The following is a 6806-nucleotide window of genomic DNA, read 5'->3' as shown; positions in this document are numbered from 1 at the left end:
CTGGCTTTGTTAGAATGCTGTTTTTGAGGCAATTGTGAATGTGATTTTAGAAATGAGAGAAAAATTAATTTGGGCTTAGTGGTGGTACCTAGATGACATCATTATCTTAGATGATATCACTACCTTAATATAGGAATCATAATTTCCCTGAGGCCTTACAAATCCTATATAGTTCTTTGTTCTAGAAAAGAAATTTCTCTGCATCTCCCTTTAGTACCATCTTCTTGTCAAGTCAACTGTGACCCCAGGCTGGATGAAGGAGGCTGGAGCCCCAGATGTCAGTCCTGGCACCAGCATATAACAAGTGCCACTGATACAGACACCACTTGATCTGGCCACAAATGTCTCAGAAATAAACTAGGAATTTTACTCCACAGTCCTAAAGGTTATGGGATAGGATTTGTGAGAAGGTGTCTATTATTCACAGAACTGAAAGCCAGCCCTTAAAAGCAACAAAAAAACCAACAACTGGTTGTTCTAAACTTATCATTAAAATTGAGATATAGAGAACTACAGTAATATATGCATTCCCATGTACATAGCAGCACAATTCACAATAGCTAAACCATGAAAACAATCTAAGTGTCCATCAACAGATGAATGGATTACAAAATTATGGGAAATACACACAATGGAATTCTACTTAGCAATAAAGAAGAGTAAAATTATGTCATTTGCAAAATGGGAGGACTTAAAGAACATTATGTTAAGAGAGATAGTGCGGGGTCATATGTTTTCCTTAATATGTGCAGGATAGAGAGTAATTGGAATACAAGCAAGAACTCAAGGAGGAGATATAAAGGTAGGGGTGAAGGAAGACTTAGGTTCATTAATAGAAATACTACCATAGACTATGTGTATACATGTGAATATATGCCACCAATCTGAGTACTCTGTATCAGAAGGGAAATGGGGAGGAAGCACCTAGAGTGTGTGCATGTATGTCACTGTCAACACGATTTACATGATGGTGCACCAATAAAAGCACAAAATTGAGATGTACATTACATTTACCATTTATTGCATTGCCTTATTTAATTTAGATTTTTTGTTACTAATTAGAATGTTAGCCCTTTATCCTACTGTCATTGACAACTCGACCAGAGTATAGGTTTACGTTCTATTTTGTTATGTTGCAGTTAATTGCTCAAGTTTGAGAGGCTTAAAACTTCATTCTTTATAAATGTGTTTTCTCATTTAATCACTGGGAGACTTGAACTTTATAACAGAAAGACTTTAATATCATAAAAACTCAATTGGGCATAGTGCTGCACACTTGGGATACTGAGACAGGAGGATCACAGGGTCACAGTCTGCTCAGCTACTTAATGAGACCCTTAACAACTTATTGAGACCTTGCCTCAAAATAAAGAATGAAAAAGAGGGCTAGGAGTGTATCTGGAGGTAGAATACCCCTGAGTTCAATTCCCAATTATGCAAAAAAAATTATAAAAGCTCTATGGCTGTGTAATTTTTCTTTCTTTTGTTTTGTACTAGGAATTGCATTCAGAGACACTCTACCTCTGGCTTCACCTACAGACCTATTTTATTTTTATATTGAAACAGGGTCTCACTAATTTGGTGAAGATCTCACTAAGTTTCTGAGGCTGGTCTTAAAACTGCAATCCTCCTGTCTCAATCTCCCAAATACTGCCTGTATAACTATACCCAACTTGGCTCTGTAAATTTTTAGATGCTTTTTTCACCTGTTTCAATTATAAGTGTTCAGTAGAAATCACTTTGGGACATCCTTTTAGTGAGGAAAAACTCTTCTTAAGTTTTTCACTTAAGAATCTCAGTGGCATTGTATCACAGGGCTCATCCAGCTGACAGTGACCATGACAATTCTATAATAGCAGGGTCTGAAAAAGCCATTTGTCCTGTGGACTCTATGGCAGTGAAGAAAGCTGTTTTTGTCTCTAAGCATGGCTTGGGTGACAAACACCTTTGACCATGCTAACACACAGTAAAGGAGCCCCAAAGAGGCTAACTGGAAAAGCCAGAAAGTGGCAAAATCTCTTTCCTATTAAAAAAAAATCCTCTGTAGATGAGGTGTTTGATAGTGACACTCAACATTGCAATAGCCTTATGGATCATCTTCTCTGCAATACTCTGAGCATTGCACATGCTCTGCTGGCTCCTATGTCAGATCTGTGTTCAAAGCCTGGCTCTACACTTACTTTCTTTGCCAACTGTAGTTAGTTGCTTATTATTGCTCTGCTACCTTTATCAACAGCTAATAGAAGCATTAGTAATTCTAACATCATAGAGAGACCTGGGGTGATGTGTGCCACAATTCAGGAGATACTAACCCTAATACTGGAATCACAGAATGTGTCTATACTTAGAGAAAGGGCCTGACAGAACTGATTAAGTTAAAACTAGGATGTCAGGATGAACCCTAATACAATATGACTGGTGTCCTGATAAGAGAAAATCAGGACACACAGAGAAACAGAAGAATGCATGCACAAAGGAAAGATTATGTGAGGACATAGGAAGAAGGTGGCTGTTGCATGCCAAGGAGAGGGCCTCAGAAAGAACTAACTCCACAGACATCTTGATGCATGTATCCAAATCTATAAGTGTGAGAGAAGACATTTTTGTTGCCTAAGCTACCCAGTCTGTGGTTTTTTGTTATGACATCTTCTATAACTAATACTAACTGTAAGGATAATAAGTCATCCTTAGAGTTAATAAGGGTTCACAAGTCTCACTGCTATTACATTTATAGGATTTGTTCTTTTTTATTTCTTCTTTCATGTCCTAAATCTGTCAAAAACATGGGTCAAAAATCTAGCAATCAAACTATTCTGTTCCACCAATACTCATGTACTCTTTTGCAAACCCTTCACTGTCTCTGAGTCTCAGTTTCCATGGTCATAAGATAGGAAGATTTCATTTCATGATCTAAGAAAATAATATAGATCTAAAATCTCTAGGTGAAAAAGGAGATCCTATAGATGAGGAAATAAGGCAACCTAACTGAGGGGATGGGAGGGAGAAAAAGGAAACTCTCTAAGCACATGATGTACTTAAACAAACATATAGATATCAACCACTAAACCAAGCATGGGAAGGAGGGTTGGGGAGGGAATGGAGTGGGGATTGGGTGGGGGCTGACTGGGTGATGTGTGCATGTATGTCTCACAAGGTTATTTTTTATCCCATTATGATGTATAAATACAATGCACTAATAAAAAAAAAGCAGTGTTTTAAAAATGGCTTTAGGTTTTATGAAAGAAGACACTGTAGGGAACAGAGCTTGAACCCAGCAACAGCAGCAAGGCCTGAGCTGGGAACAGAAAGGACTGTCTTGTCCGCTCAAGCAGAGGTCTCTGGCAGCCTGCAGAGGCAGAAATCCACTCCACCCTGTATCTGAAAGGGATGAGGAGGAAACACTTTAGGACTCGTGCTGACAGTCAAAGAAAGGACCAAACCAAAGCCATAAGGACGAGGGGGGTGAGCAGGGTGCATGGGGCTGTGTCAGACCGTCCATGCGTGGTAGCAAATACCAAAAAGGAATTCCAGCCAGGAAAAAGAAAAGAAAAAGACAAGACCTAGAAATGCACTCAGGAGCCACTGCTAGCATTTTAGGAAAAGAAGTACATATGGAAGAGAAAAGAGGATGTGGAGGACAGATGGCAGAAGTAGAGCATTTTATAAATAGCTACGAGCAACACACAGGCTTTGAACATCCGATCGACTCAGCTCAGCTCTGGACCGGAGTTCAACTTCTTCCTGGAATGAGATAGATATTTTTGGAAAATGGGGCATAAAAAAATTGGCTCAAATGCAGGAAAGCCATATGCATTTGTTTTACATTTTAGCACATTTTAAACTGCCTTTTATATAAATAGAAAGTAATTAACATAGATATATCACCCAAGTAATAAGCACATTACTTTTTATTTAAATTTAACCCCCGGAAGATAAACTCAGGCTCTGAGATTCACCCTCAGTTATTCTTTATCAACTGTAAGATATGTTTCCTCTTAACTGTCTAAAAATATTATTCAAATTTTTGGTGTAAAGTGAGTATGCATTTGGAATTCATAAAGCATGACGCTGTCTCCTCCAAGCCAGCTCCCAGAGGGGTTCACTTGGAAACTTCTGCTCCATCACTGTGGAGAAAAACACAAACTTATCTCTAGAACTAGCAGTAATTGGCTAAGAAAACAATGACTCCAGAGATACCACATTCTCTTCCCTCCACTAACCAAAGTGTTATTGCTGCTAAACGGAAATGAAGCCACGCTCTAGCTCTCCCCAGATGGTTTAGGACATTTTATCAATGGAAAAAACAAAAAGCCAGGGGGAAGATGTGTAGAGTTTCTATCAAATATATGAACTACCTTTACTAATTTGAGTAAACACATTCTGTTTTGTTTGTGTTGTTTTTGTTTTGTTTTTGCTTTTTAGGAAAGGGGGGTTACGGGAGATTGAAAGTAAGGGTGTTCTACCTCTGAGTTATACCCCCAGCCTATTTTATTTTTTACTTTGAAGCAGGGTCTTTCTAAGTTACTGTGGGTCTTTTCTATGTTGCTGAGGCTGGCCTCGAACCCGTGATCATCCTGCCTTAGCCTCCCAAGAACTGGGATTACAGGCATGTACCGCCATGCAGAGTTTGGAAACATATTCCAAAGTCCAATGTCATGCTTCAACTCTTGCTAACAAATCAGGTGGGCTTTAAATGAAGAAGAAATACTACAGAACTTTCATATGTGATACATTTGTTAATGTGAACCTTTTGTTGATAGTTTAGAGGGGAGGGACGAGGAAGAATTGAATCTTCCGTGCCTATTTCAAAATCAAAAATCTGGGGTAAAAAGAAGATTTGACTGAGACTTGAGGCAGGCTTTGCCACCTAAATATTAATTAAAATCATATGATTAAAATCATACTAATTGTATTTTACCCAAGACCTTAAGTTCAAACAAGTTAAGTTTCTCATCTATCAAGAAACAAGTGAATCTTTAAAATCCCTTCCACTCTATTATCTTTTGTGGATTTGGGGTGCTGGAGATTGAATCCAGATCCTCATGCATACTAAACACTGAGATACCCTCCCCATCTCTTCAACTCTAATATTCTTGATTCTCTAGCAATTAAATGGTTTTGCCAAGCTATTTATCTCTCCATATATGTTATACATATATATGGTTATAATATGTATAACCATATATGTTATGCAATGATACATTAAGGTGTAAATTCTTAAAAGAATGATAATAGCAAAAGTGATGCAAAATCTTCAGTGTGAGATTATGATTAAGCTATGTGTTATGAAAATATGCAAAAAATTAAAGAAAAGTAAAAAAAATGATGTAAAATAGTGATAATCCCATTCAACATCCTAGATTAGATCCCTTCAAGAGGGACTGAATCGTTTATACAGTCAAAATTTAGAATTTACAGATAAAGGCAGTTTAATACTGCCACTAAAAAGTATATCTCTTAATATATACAACATTCAGGCCACAGTTTTGAAATTCTGAAGTATCAAGTTGGTTTGATGAATTAGTCAGTTGGTACTTATGAACATATTTATTGCCTTCCCATCTTTAAAATGTGTTTTCAGAGCCGAGGGTGATGGCACACGCTTGTAATCCCAGCACTTGGGAAGTAGAGACAAGAGGATTGCACAGGTTCAAAGCCAGCCTCAACTAGTTAGTGAGGCTCTCAGCAACTTAGTGAGACCCTGTTTCCAAATAAAAAGTATAAAATATTTCTGGGAGTATAGCTCGGAGGTAGAAAAGCCCCTGGGTTCCACCCCAATACTATAAAAATAAATAAACAATAAAATGTGTTTTCAGAGTATCATAAAAACTTTTGTAATACTTTAGAAATTCTTTTTTTGGTGTTCAAGTGCCCTGAGGTTCTAGTATTGAATATATATATGGCAGTACCAGGGATAGAACCCAGGGGCATTCAACCTTTAAGCTATACCCCCTGTCCTATTTTTGTATTCCTTATTTTGAAACAGGGTTTCACTGAGTTGCAAAGGACCTCACTAAGTAGCTGAGACTTTCCACAAACTGTGATTCTCTGGTATCCACCTCCCAAATAATGGAATTATAAGCATGCACCACGACAACCAGCCTGGTATTGATATTTCTTGAAGACATTATTCACTGTATCAAGTTTTTTCATTGCACTAGCTATATCCCTGATTGTCTGCAGAAACCTCACTCAAGTCATTGATCTCATCTGGGATCTTACAGAGAATTTGCTTAAGCGCTCATGCCTTTTCATTTAGGTTCTAAAGTTCTGGCTGTGGTCATTCAATCACATACTCTTCTACATCATCATCTGCCATACAAAGGAGAGACTCTGAAGTTAACTTCCACACTTTTTTCTCTAAAATTTTTGTGGTAATGTCTCTGTGAAACTTGGATTTTCTTTTTCAGTCTTAATGAAAGAAACTCTGAGTGTCTGAGCTGCAGACAAATTTACTCTTTCTAGCTCATTAAACATGGAATACAAGACTGCATAGAGGGGCATAGAAACCATGGGAGTGGTCTCAGCTTCATTCTTCATCTCCTTCATTCACATCCTCGTTCAAAAGCCAACTACAGTAGAAAACGCAGTGCTAAAATGCAGAGGGATCTTCATTTGCTGCAGTATTTTTTTTCTTTTTTGTATTATAAAAAAAAAGACACAAGAAATACTCTTCCCAGAAACTGAGGCACAGACTTTACTTCCCAACTTTGGAGCCCTCTTCAGCTCCTGAAACAATTCACTCCCTAGAAGGGGTATCTTAAATCATAAAAATTTACCTCATACAGTCCTGGAGGCTGGGAAGT

At 37.8% G+C, this 6806-nt stretch overlaps 1 pseudogene across 1 annotated transcript; it reads right to left on the bottom strand.

Annotated features, from left to right (window-relative positions):
- Window positions 1-5473: 5473 nt before the first annotated feature.
- LOC308261881 (programmed cell death protein 10-like) lies at window positions 5474-6540 on the bottom strand (annotated as a pseudogene). Its single transcript has 3 exons — window positions 6103-6540; window positions 5807-5881; window positions 5474-5571 (listed from the first exon to the last, which is right to left on the bottom strand). The product of its transcript is annotated as a programmed cell death protein 10-like (transcript).
- Window positions 6541-6806: the final 266 nt, after the last annotated feature.

This window comes from Muscardinus avellanarius (assembly GCF_963383645.1).
Source record: "Muscardinus avellanarius genome assembly, chromosome: 4".
NCBI classification, from domain to species: domain Eukaryota; kingdom Metazoa; phylum Chordata; class Mammalia; order Rodentia; family Gliridae; genus Muscardinus; species Muscardinus avellanarius.
Note: the sequence above shows the minus strand (reverse complement) of the source record. Positions and strands in the feature narration are given on the sequence as shown.